We start from the raw sequence: 13,188 nt of genomic DNA, 5'->3' as shown, positions 1-13,188 counted from the left end.
CTTTCCGCTACTTTTATGTTCCTTTTAATCCTCGAAGACTGCTGGACGTCACATTGGGTTGCTGGCAGGAGCCAGGTGATAGTAGAGATTCTAGCAGCGTTTATGCTAGAGGAAAGAGGGTGTTAAAAACATTTAGTAGTCTGGCCTTAATAGTGTAGAATTATTAAGCAGATGTCAAAAGCTAACTAAACTGGTGATGCCTAAACTTTGAAACATTTTTCTTTGGAAAGGGGTTCTGATTTATTCCAGAGTTTGCTAAAGGAGTACAGAGGAGTGCATCCTTTTGTCCAGCTTTGCTTCCCTGCAAACATTACAGCTGTAGCAGTCCTTTCTTTATAAGCCTCCTATTCCTCAAGAGGCTTAAAATTTACATTGAAATATATTCTCATATCAGAGACTGGACTCCAAGGTAGGTTATTGCATTGCATTTTCCCTCTCGGAAGCGATCTCAGTCTTAACTCATCGTGGAGTTAGTGGTTTCTTCTGCCAGTGAGACTTATTGCTATAATGCCATTTTTGCTTACACCTCCTGTGTCTTTCTGAAACAGGTGAGCTACAAATACGTGTAAGGTTGGCAGGAACAGATCTGTAGCTAACTGATACACTTCCATGGGGAATTTAGAAGTAGCCTTTGATGATAAAGTAAGACGACAATAAATGTGGTAATTCAATCTGACTTCCGCAATAAAACAGTCCACCTGACTTCTCTTGAATTACTGTCTTTTTTTTTTTTAGGTCATGTTATGATCTCATATTTACCCGTACTCTTCTCTGACAAATGAAATAGAGCTTTTTGAATCTTGTCCTGCGATACGCATTTTCCAGTCCTTCAGTCATTCTTGTGGCTCTTCTCTGAAACCCCTCCAAAGGTTAATGAACCTGTTGAACTGTTGCACGCAAACCAGCACTAAACCCAGCAGGTGATAAAGCCTATTCTTATTTGATAACCACCTGTTCTTATGTACAAGAATTGCATTACCCCTATAAACACACACAAACCCCGGCATCATGACGGCGCATCATGTCAACGATGCTCTTTCTAGGTCCCCGAGTCTTTCAGATGCACTGAATTTGTGGAGAGCCCTTTGCTCTGTGACATTCGTAGTCTCTCCTTGTTACAAGATTATATTTACCGTATTGAAACACCTTTTCGTGGCTCTGGTCAGCATATATGAGCTGCTTTGATCTTATTCTTTTTAATCGTTTACTTCTCCACCTGCAAATTTCCGAACAGTTTCATGCCCCCTTCTAGGGCTTGCTCAGAAAAGTAGGACTGAAAATGATTCCTGTGAAACGCACTCAAGCTGCTTATTTTCTTGATGATAATTTCCCATTTATCGTGTATTTTTAAACTAGTTAGCTCATTTTCAGTCCAGCTGACGTATGCCAGATTGATTTGTTATTATTCTGGTTTTCAGTGTGTCAGGAGACATGATGGTAAGAGCCTCCTCACAGAATCGCATCTGCGTTATCGCTTTCGTAAGCTTCTGTAAACTCAGCAGAAAAGACCGGTTTAACAAGACGCGTTTTCCAGAGAGGGGTGCTCGTTGGCCAGGAATAATACTATCTGCTTTAGCTGTTGATTAATTGAGTTTCTATCCCTCGTTTTGGACTTCTGTCTGGGACTGGTGGGAGGCTGATAGACCTGTGACTATCAAGACCATCTTATTCTCACTCTTTGAACACTGGTACCCAGCATGAGTGGTCTTTCTGTCCTCCAGAACCTCCCAACAACTGCTGAAAATCAAGATTCACTGTCTGGGTAGCTCCTTCATTGCATCTTCTAACACTGCCCAACACAGGGTATTTTATTTGCTGGTGTAGAAAATGTTTAATTTGGAGGCTGCTGTTCAACACGGTTTTGAGATTTTTTTTGAATGAAAGTTATTATCATCTGTTATGATTCTGAGAGCTAGGCTCCCCTTCTCTCCCACATAATACGTAACTATTATTATTATTATTGAAAAGATCAGTATTTTTAACCAGTATTTTAATTTTGTCGATGTTTCAATTTTGTAAAGCATGAAAGGAAAACCTAAACCGTGGCTATTGGCGTTTAGTAAAAATAAATAAAAATCTATCTTTCAGTGAATAGAAAACTGAAGTATTTTTGACCAAAATGCATTGAAGAGCAGTAATAACATTTTCTAATAATATGCCCCCTTTTGTAAGTGAAAACCATAACACAGTGTTAAGTGATTAAAAAGCAAAAGTAATGGTGAGTACAGGAGCATAACTCTGCTTAATGATTGCAGAGCAAGCTGTTAGCACACATATTTTTCATAGGCAAACAATGGATTATTACTGGACGGATTTCCCCAAGCTTGCTTTATAGTAAACATTGCGCAGACAATGACTGTATGCACCGAGTTCATTCATAATGTCTCCAACACCTGTTTCCTCCTGTTTTTCCAGCAGTTTTATTTGGAAAGCATTGGGAACTGGAGCGATGTCTCATTAGAGTGCGGGGTATGCTGGGGACGCGCATGTTCCTCTGTCATTGAAGACTTGCTGGTGAATAACAGGCATATTGTTTAGCACTTTAATAGGGATGTTTAGATGCCCATTAGAGCTGTAAATAACGTTCTTTTTCTGAAGGTTCAACTTAATATCTTCTCCGTGTCATCATGTATGCATTGTCAAAGTTCATAATAAAGAAGATCTGAAGAGCTCTAGTGCTTTATAGTTAAAGAATTCAAATACAAGCAAATATCCCATCCTTGTTCTCTTTTGAAATTGGGCATTGTATGTGAAAGGCATCTCCGAAATCTGTCGGCAAAGCCGGGGTGCAGCAATCAGGGAAGGACTCCCGCCGTGATGCTGCCGGGGGCAAGAGGTCATGCACGGATTTTACCAACTTCAATCCCAATCTTATCTCTTTCACTCTGTCGAGGGAACCTAAAAGAGAGATAGGAGGATGAAAGGCAGCTCCAAAGTCTTGCTTTTTAATGGAAGAAATAAATTCCGGTTACACCTGGCAACCCTATCAGAACTCTGGGGATCTTCATCCCAAATCAAGGCTGGCTTAGGAAAATCAATTAAATAAAAGCTTCTAAAAGCAACGCAGATTTTAATTAAGGATATTAATTAATTTTAAAAGTGATTGGGAGGCACAGAACTTACACTTTAACCTCAGGAGTTTTGCTTCATTAATATTTCAGACTATTATGTGAGAGCATCTCTGTCCGTGTTCAGCATGCTCAGTTGGCCCGTAAGGGATAAAATGAGAGAATAGTGTAAATCTGAGCCAGGCTTAATGTAAAAACAAATGGCAAAGTGTATCCAAAGAAACAAGCTTGGTTGGCTGAAGAGTAATTAAAGCCTATGTCTTTCCATATCTGGTCTTTTAATCTGCTTGTTTGTAGCCAGGCCCCTCTTTGAGGAGCAAGTTTGGCTCTACCCTGTTCCCTGGGCACTAAAACAGCATTAAAAGGTCCCAAAGACACAGTTACCCCTGCGATGGTAGACAAGAAACTGCTGCTTTCTGAGGCCTGTTCTTTGCTTCTCGCAGTCCCTGGTTTTGATGCCAGGTTGGGGGTCAAATGAGAACATTTGGCTGCTCAAACCGGTAGAGCAGGTCATCAAGCACCTTTTAAGAGGCCCAGGAGACGTCTGAGGGTACCCTGACTCATGCTGCGGGTTGTTTTGGCCCTTTGTACAGGCTCAAATCCTGCAAAAGCCTCAGCTCCCTTGTCTTTTTTTGTCTGAATTTGGTGTGGTTTTTTGGAAGCAGAAGCACAATCTTTGACTGATGGTACTTAGCCAGGTGCCAGCAGGTCAATGGGAAGGTCTTGTGATGTTTCCACTGGGTCAGCAGCAGGGAAGGTACAACTTTAAGCTCAGTGAAGAGCATGTGCTACGGGCACTAGCAGCTCCTCTGAGGTGCTGGTAAGATGCTTTTACAAAGTCCTTTTGGCATCACACCCAGGCTTCTCCCGAGTGCGTTTGTTCGTCCATTCATTCATGGGTCTGTCAGCAGGTTATTGTGTCTGCCTGTGACCCTCCCGAAGACCATACATCTTATGTTCAAGCCCTCGAATGGGCTGTGACCTTCTCCTCTTTTGAATGTTGTAGGAACGACCTTTCAGCAGGGTACTTGCTTATGTAGAGGGCTGACTGGGAAGATTTGGCTCTGCTAGGGCTTTGGTCCACGCTGGCCTGAAGTGAAAGAACAAGAGTTCTTTATTCTCAGGGAGGGATTCAAATTTTACTTCTATGGTTCAAATGTAACCTGTATGCATAAAGTCTTTAAATGCTTTCCACATGCAGTTCTTTCTCTATGCATAGCTATTCAAGCTACCAATATTGGTAGGGGAATTCTTTTTACAGCGAAGGAAAATGATTATTTGTTTCAAGTATTATTTCTTCTTCCTTGTCACTTAAAAAGAATGAGAAGAGGATAACAATTGCAGACTTAAGGAATGAAATCCACATCACAGAAGCAGAACGGTTAGGGAAAAGACTTCAGTAAGGAGATGCATGCATTTTTTCTTATGGAAATGTGTATATGCAGAATTTCAAATGCTGATTTACTTTTTTGTTGTAGTATTTCTTCAGCAACATACTGAATGGGTGCGTGAAAAAGCGTAGCCAGTAAAATCATACAATAGGGGAAGTTTTAGCTGAGAAAGCGATCAGTTTGGGTACAATTTGGTCTTTTTTTTTTTTTTTTAATGTCTTAGCTGTACTGTGAAAACAAATTTGTTCTATGTACTCCTTTTGGCCCCTGAAGCTAGCTGTGGGTCTTAAGAAGGGCCATTACAAGTACAGGATCAAGGATTCAAGTTTTGCAGGCATAAACTCATCCTGAAAAAGACTTAAGCGCTTTAGTTATGAAGCAGTCAGTTTAACGCTGAAACCTCCAGTGCTTTAGTGGCAGAAGAGTCCTTGGTGCTTTTGTATAAGGATTGTATCTTTTTACAGGAATATTAGTGGTTAACGCTTAGAAAATGAAGGCAGGCTGGCAGGAGCTGCTCATGGGCTGAGAGAGTTGGGGTTGTTCAGCCTGGAGAAGAGGAGGCTCTGGGGAGACCGTATAGCACCTTCCAGTACCTAAAGGGGGGTCTACAAGAAAGCTGGAGAGGGACTGTTTACAAGGACATGGAGTGCCAAGACAAGGGGTAATGGCCTTAAGCTGAAGGAGGGTACGTTTAGATGAGATATTAGGAAGAAATTCTTGACTGTGAGGGTGGTGAGGCCCTGGCACAGGCTGCCCAGAGAAGCTGTGGATGCCCCTGGATCCCTGGCAGTGTTCAAGGCCAGGATGGATGGGGCTTTGGGCAACCTGGGCTAGCGGAGGGTGTCCCTGCCCATGGCAGGGGGATTGGAACTAGATGATCTTTGAGGTCCCTTCCAACCTAAATCATTCTATGATTATATGATTAGGGGCTCCTGGTCTATTAGCCATGGTTATGCCTGTGGTCATTTCTTCCTTCTCCTGCAGTAAGCGAAGTTATCTTTGTGACTTATAGTTCATATTTGGAGAGAGGGTGGGAAAAGGGCAGCCTGGGGAATTGCCTCAAACATGAGGGTTGGGGGGGGTTTCCCCATAGCTCCCTATCATTCATTTGTGGCCTGGCAAAACCAAAGCCACCAAAGAAACCACCCCCCAAACCTAGGCTTGGAGAGTGCTGGATAGGAACGCAGCTGGGGTGCATGGAGCTGCTGTGGTGTCCTGTCCCCCATGGCCCCCTATGTCAGGTATAGCACCTTCTGCAGAGCAGAAGGGTGAGGAGCAACAGCCAAGTGCATGGCGTGAGGCTCCTTTCCCACTGGTGATTTCATAGGACCTTGGGCAAGTTCAGACATGAATCTTCCCACAGTTGAGTATCTTGTGTAGACTGCTACGCAGGGCAAGATGCTTCAGGGGAACAGATGAGAGATTTCAGAAGGGTGCAAGAGAGAAGCCGTGAAATAGTCTGGCATTTACATAGACCTTTAATAGCTGTATCTTAAATAAGACAGCGTGGCAAACTGTGATATTTATTGCCATTAAATACAGCTGTTACAGATATTCTAAATCCTCTTACTAATCTTTTGAAATGCAAAGTTTATGTTCCTGAAGCTGATTTGTGATGTTCCATGTGTTGAATCATTTTTAAGGCAGTATATTCTTCTGTTTTCCCCTTTTACTAGGGGAAAGTCTAGTCCTTTCCCATCCAGCAGCTTTAAGCATGAACGAAAGCCTAAGTAGAAGCAGCCTAGATTGCACTAAACGCTGATAAAACAAGCCAGCTTTAGCAGTTGAGCTCTTAATGGCGTCAGGTTGTCAAACTTGGGAGAAACCCCCTGTAACTTACTGTTTCTCTGTAAAAATGCGCCTGATATCCTTAGGCATCTTCCTAAACCATGGCTCGCTTGGAACTCTATTCATTTTTCCAAATATTTCTTTGAGATGTTCCCTTTCACCTTCAGTGTGCTTAATTCCCTATCCCCCCTCTTTTCTCTCTTCTCTTCTTTTCTCTTTTCATGGAAAACCTCCCTGTTTTCTTGCTCGGTCCGGAGGGACCACCTCCTCTCCTCGAAGGGGTTAAAGGCGATCCTCCTCCCCGAGAGCTGCTGGCTGCCGTGGGAGGAGGGACTGCCCGGCCGTTGCTCCCGGCTCCTGCCATCCCGGAATCCCGGAGCTTGGGACGACGCGGCCGATCACTCGTACCCTTCCCGTAACCCTCCGGGCCCTTCTTTCCCCATGGGCGATGTAAGTCGTCCAAGGAGAGCAGCCCAAGGATGAGCGGCCACCAGCCGGGTGATAGTCGGGAGTAGCGATGGGTTTGTAGCACCAACCGGTCGCGGCTCCTCTGGGCAGGTGCTTGGCGGGGGCGATGAGCGTGATGCTGTGGCGCTGGGAACAGAACAACACCACCATGAAGCTGGTAAGGATTTCTGAACAAAACCCTTGAGAAGCCTGGTCGTACCGATTGAGGAAAAAGGCATTTGCACGGCACTTTATTATCCCTGCGCCTTTCTCATTAGCGAACAGGAGCTTTTGTCTGAATGAGGTAAATAAATAGGTAATAAATAGAGGAATAGGTGGGCTGGAAGGGCTGATGCTGAAACAATGTTCTCCCCAAGTGGAATGCTGTTTTGCAATAGAGTTGCAGCTGGATCTGTTACTCATTAGTTCATCTTTTGGACTGCTGAAGGTTGTTTTGCGTGTTGTTTGATCTCTGCAGTTAGGCTCATTTAAAAGTAAGACTAGAAACATAATTATGTTGTATAGCTCTCCCTTCACCTTCCCTTATTTATTGTCTCTTTCACCTTTTCTTCTTGGAAAGAGGTTTTTTTTCTTTTAGTCTTGCTAGAATAACTTTGTTAGCTGGGAGCATTTTGGGTTTTTGTTTGCTGAACAGCGTGTTTTTTAAAATGCCCCCCCCCCTTTTTTTTCCCTGAAACCACGACATGAGGAAAGGGGGGGGGACGGGACCCAAACCCACTGTTCCCTGTAAGTTAAAAGTGTGTGGCCGCTTCATTCCTCCAGCGTAAATGAGATCAGGAAACCCACGTATCTGCCTGTCTGTTTGAATTACTGTCCATACCAAGATTTAAACTCTGGTCAAAACTCAAACTTCCTATGAACAGGGTTTTTTTTTAAAGCTATTTGATGTAAAGAATATTGAGGCAGTGGCTGTCTGAGATAGCTTTAAATTTATTTTTCTCTGTCTCTCTGGCAGATTATTTAAACAAAGAAAGTTACACTTCTATGCAGTTTTTATAGGAAAGATTTCTTTTCCTGAGAAGTTTATAATCAAAACCAAGGATTTGCTACAGATCTAATCCTTTAGCCTTTATACGTGAAAACTCTCGAAATCTGTGTGGGAGTTAAAGGTACCCAGCACCTCTTTGTATCAGGCTCTGTGATCAGAGAAATTTATAGTATGTCCAGTAATTTAACAATCTCTGGTTTTTACGTACTTTTCTTGCAAGGAATGAGGTGATAAACAGGTGTTATTTAAGCAGTATTCTGTTCTAGATAGAAAAGCAGCTCTTCACGTGGGATCAGATAGTTTCGGATATTTCACGCGTGGGTAGGCACTGGAATAACGAATTTGTGAGCTGGCGGTGAAAATGCGCGGCTTAGCGTGGGGGTTGCCCCAGCTTGGTTCCAGCTGAAGCCGAGTATTTTGGAAAGGGAGGTTAAAGCGAGCCCCCTCTCCCTTTTCATATGCAAAGATCGCTTTAGGAAGCAGGGAGAGCTATGTACACAGGTGTATTAGAAAGTCTTTGCATATCCATTGGCTTTTAAACCACGCCATGAATGGACTTTACAAACAGAATGAACACCTGTGAGAAGCGTATTAAACCAAGCAGAGAAAAGGAGATGTGCCTTGAATACTAGCAGCTGTTTAATTTCTCCGCTCACAGCAAAATCTAACCTAGTAATGCTCAGACTGCTAGAAAAGTGCTGGATGTACCAGCTCCCTTGGCAGGAAAAGTATAAAAACCTTCACCTGGTGCCTTGCTCCCACCTCCCTCTCCCTGTAAAGCGGCAGAAATATATTGGCCCCTGTAATTAGGGCATTGTAGAGATGGTTCCTGGGGGGCTGGCTCACTGCACGGCGGTGCTGGGGCAGGGGAAGCTGCGGGTGCGTGGGGCATCCTCCGTCTTGGGGGGCCTGGCAAGGCTCTGCCTAAGGCCTCGGATGAGCTAGGCTTTGTGCAGAGCTCTTTGATAGGCCTTGGCTGGTCTGTAGTGATAAAGTGGATCAAAGAAAGTCAGCTTTATAATATTAATTAAAAAAAAAAAAGCATCCTCAGCTAAGTGAGTATCAGAGTAAATAGACCAGATGATGCCCAATGAAAATGTCTTAGGCATCTGAAAATACAAAAAAAAAAAGGGGGGGGGGGGGTTAGTTTGCAACAACTAAAAAGAAGAACAGAAGACCAGAATAAAAACTTTAAAATAAATAAAACATAAATAGAATAAAAAACTGGACATCTTGCAGGAAATAAGATGGAATGAGATGTCCTCAGCTGTTTGTCATGGTACTTTCTGCAAATGAAAATTTGCCTTTTATAACAAGTGGTGAACCTGTACTTTTCTGTTCTTTGGCCGTGAAGTTTTATGCGACATAAATTTATAGAATACAGAATTTCTTACAGTTGTCCCTGTTTCTTTGGCATCACTCCTCCAAGGACTCGAAAGCACTTCGCCAGCAGTTCACAGAATCTTAAAATAATTTCCACCGGATCCCTGCGAGTGAGAAAGACGTCGTGACTCCTTACCTTAGTACCGACAGGCAGGCATGGGCTCTGTCAACATTGCAGAGCGGGCAGCAGGGCTTTTGTCATAGCTGAGGGCAGGAACTGAATCAACATTGCGCCGGGTTGGAGTCAGAGGTGGAGGGTGTTGGTGTTAGCGGTGGAGCTGGCGAGGACTTAAAGGGCCTGAAGGATGCCCGTGGAGCACTGTGCCCTACGGTTCCCTCCCTCTTCTCCCCGACGCTTTCTCTCCCTCCTTCTCCCTTTGGTCCAGTGAAGTTTGTTTGGAAGAAAGAAAGAGAAAATGCTTGTCAGTGTTTGCTTAGGGTGAGCTGATTATGGCTGGTATACCAAAAATAACCACATATATAGCGTTGAGAGTTTTGGGTGGTGACAGCAAGAATTACTTTGTGATGGAAAGCATAAGACTGAGTGTGGAGGCTTAGGGTTTTTTGTAATACAGGGCTTTTTAGGTGGTCAGGGATAAATCCCTTTGCCTGCTGTTGTCACAGACTCCCCAAACAACAGATCCTGCAAGATTTACCCTATTAAGTTTGTAAAAATCAGGATGTCGCTGTAAGAGCGCAATGCAAAAATAGATGTCTAACTTTGTGTGCAATGCGGTGTTGGTAGCTCCTCCTCCTCCAAAATATTGCCCTTCAATGATTTTGAGGGACGATAGCCTAATTTCTGTTCCATACCACTATACAATCCATTAGCATCCATTTCGCTTAGGTGTTTGTTTTTGCTTTATGAAAAATATGTCAGGAGGATTCTGACCTTTAAGGCACATCTTTATTACTTGAAGCCAAGAGGACTTAAACTATTTGGGAATAGAGTTTTAGAAGACTAGCAAGGCTACTGCAGGTTTGACTCTGATTAGGTTATTGAAAAATTGGGCTTGCTACTTTTGTGGATGTGGAAATAGATTCTAAATACAGTAGCGTAAAAAAAAAAAAAAGAGTGAAGAGGGCATGGATGACTTCTGCAAGGGTCCTTTGAGCTACAGAAATTAAGTCTTTGACCCTGTTTATTTTTCAGGGGGTTGGTTTGCATAATACAAAACTGCACTGCAGCATGTACAGGAGTGTTTTTCAGTCTTACTCTAGAATGATGCTGTTCGTTTAGTAAACTTACCTTGCGAGTTGATGGTTTGGTTGTTTATGGTTGTGTTAGACTTTCCACCGCTTCACTGTGTTTCTGTTAGGTGCTTACCATGCTATTCTGTAACGCTTGAGAAAATAATTTTAAATATTTGGAAACTGTTTCAGAAATATTTGAAAATCATGGCTATATTGAATATAGTGTTGTACACTATTGAGTTGAGAGTAAACCAGCCAGACGTAAGGCCATATGTAAATTGTGTCACCTTCACAGCCAGCATTTCATTTTAGACATCTTATCTGTTAACGTAGCGTGGGAACCAAGTTGATGGCATCTTCTGAAAGACAGACATAGACAGCAAATAGTGTTTTTGTTAAGGAAAAGAAGCAAAACCAAGATCTGTAGACTACTGTCTGATCCCCACAGAGTCCTTAAGAGTAACTTTAACTATCCCAACTATTTTTTACAAATAGCATCACAAAATAATTTTGGTTGGAAGGGACCCCTGGAAGTGACCTAGGCCAACCCCATGCTCAAAGTAGATCTCGCTTCAAAGAAACATCAGGATGCTGTAGGCCAGTTGATTTTACCAAGCTCCAAAACCACATGGCTTCTGTCCCAGTGTTTTGCCACTTCCGTTGGGAGAAATTTTTGCCCTCTGTCTTCTCCAACCCGAGGCCCCTCACCTTAACCTCTTGTGTTTGGGAGGCTGAACAGACTCTGCTCCTTCTCCTCCTAGCAGATTTCCTCACTTGCTTCCATCGCTTGTAACCCAGCGAGAACTGACATCTAGTTCCTGAAACGCTCCTAGACTTGGTTTTGGAAAACTTTAAAAATCTTTATCTTAATCATCTGTTTGGGAGGGTGGGGAAAACCTTGACAAAATGTTTGTACAAAATCTGTTTGTCATCTTGAATTACCTGTATAATACAAGGTTGGGTTTAGTGCTGGATATATTCCCTGGGCAACCCTGACAGGCTTCTTGCCAGTCTTTCTGGAGCATATGGATGTTTTTCCTGGACGTTCAGAGGAGTGGCCAGACAATAACCAAGACTTCCTGTTTTGCTGAATAGATTGTGCCTACTTTCTAAGGTATTGCTAGCTCTCGGGGGGAAAAAGATTGAATTTGGGTAGCTTGCTGCTTTTCATGGTGAGTGACTTGTGCAAGGCTGTTGATCTACCTAGTTTGACACCAGAGTTCCTATTCCTGGGCTTTTAAGAACAAATGTTTAATTCTGTTTTTTGTCTGTTTTACATTTGAGACTAGCACAATAAAATTTCAACATCTAGTATAAAACCTTCCTCTTTTTTTTTTTTTTAACTGGTATGAGTCAGCTACACACCTTATGCAAACACCTTTTTTTAATGTAATCAAAACAAAGCTCTTTCCCACTCACTGTTTTATGGCTTTGGGAATTTGCAAGGGGCAATATATTGTTGTTGTGATGATTGAAGGTTGTTGTAAAAAGCATGTGATCCTTTTTCTTTATGCAAGGTTTAAATTGTCCTGGTTTTGCGCAGCCCCCAGCCTTGTAGCGTGTGTCTGCTACTCTGAAGTCTGAGAAAGTTTCAGCCTTTTACAAGACTTTTCCCTACTATTATATCAGTAGAAACATGGTAACTAACCTATCTGGATATAACTGGCAGTAGATAACCTTTTCAGGGGTTTTTGGGGGGTTGGGGGTTTTTTTGAGCCTGCAAGCAACTAATGAATGAAAATGGTGTGTATGTCTTCTTGAGTAAGAAGTTTGATATGGAATAATAAATGACCCCAGAATGAGGCCACATCAACAAGTTTTGTTTCTTTAGATGGAATAAAATAAATGTGAGTGAAGAGCCACATTGGTGTCAGCAGGAACTAGCATTTTATTGTAAATTGTACCATAAACAACAGTGTTGCAAAACCAGTTTTCAGATGTACAAATGTTTGAGCTTATTAGGATTTTATTTAGCGTATTTTATTTGTAACTTTTTTTCCTTTAAGGAAAGGAGTAGCTTTTGTCTTTTCTTGATTGGGATTAGGCTTATGGAGAGAAAAAAGCTGGAGAAAACTGAATAGAAGGCTGCTCAGCTTTCCCTGTTCACCTCAATTCTGTTTTCAGTTTATAAAACTTGAATGATACTTAATAGTAAGCATATAGAATTCTGGTTTGAATTTTCTCCCCATGTAATTCTTTTCTGTTTAGATTTTAACGCGTTGGCGAACACGAGAGAGAAGAAATGTGCGTGTCTGCATAAGCACTTTATATATAGACACCTGCAGCTTAGGAATAGGACCAGATTCTCATTTTCATAGCAGCAAACAGACTCTTGGTGTGAATGTACCTTTGTGTACATCCAGCCAGAACTTCATCCTTGTAGAAGACCCTGAGCTGCGGGGCGTGGGAGACTTGCTCCTGCTGAGGGTCAGGAGGTGCAGGAAGGACTTGGGCCATGTCTTCATCCCATGCCCATGTGGCTGGTGGAAAATGCTGCTCTGTACGGGCTAGGGAAGAAAGAATGATGTCTCCTGCTCATACGGTATAGCTCAGTACCACTCAATGTGTGCCAGGAGGTGAATGGTGCCAACTAGACCAGTACCTGAGTTTTGCAGAAGTTAATAGGCCACAAGTTGGGTAAACCACTGGATTTAAAAAAAAAAATTCTTATTAAAAAAAAAAAAGTTATTGTAAAATTGTGAGTTAATTCAGAATTTTCCCTGTGAAGAGTGTGTTAAAAGATTTGTCACTACGTATAGAATTTCTGTCCTGGTTTACACACAGCTTCCCCTTCTATTAAGTATTTCCCTTTAATGCTCTTATCTCAATGTGCCTTCTGGACTAATGTGTGGCATACAGCAAAGAAAACATACTTATTTGGAAGAAGCACTTCATTGTGGAAGAGATT

At 42.4% G+C, this 13,188-nt stretch overlaps 1 protein-coding gene across 7 annotated transcripts in view; it reads left to right on the top strand.

Moving 5' to 3' along the window:
- Positions 1–13,188, top strand: part of NAV2 (neuron navigator 2) — a 406,583-nt gene that overhangs the window by 211,381 nt on the left and 182,014 nt on the right. The window lies entirely within an intron of this gene.

This window comes from Balearica regulorum, chromosome 5, assembly GCF_011004875.1.
Source record: "Balearica regulorum gibbericeps isolate bBalReg1 chromosome 5, bBalReg1.pri, whole genome shotgun sequence".
NCBI classification, from domain to species: domain Eukaryota; kingdom Metazoa; phylum Chordata; class Aves; order Gruiformes; family Gruidae; genus Balearica; species Balearica regulorum.
Note: the sequence above shows the minus strand (reverse complement) of the source record. Positions and strands in the feature narration are given on the sequence as shown.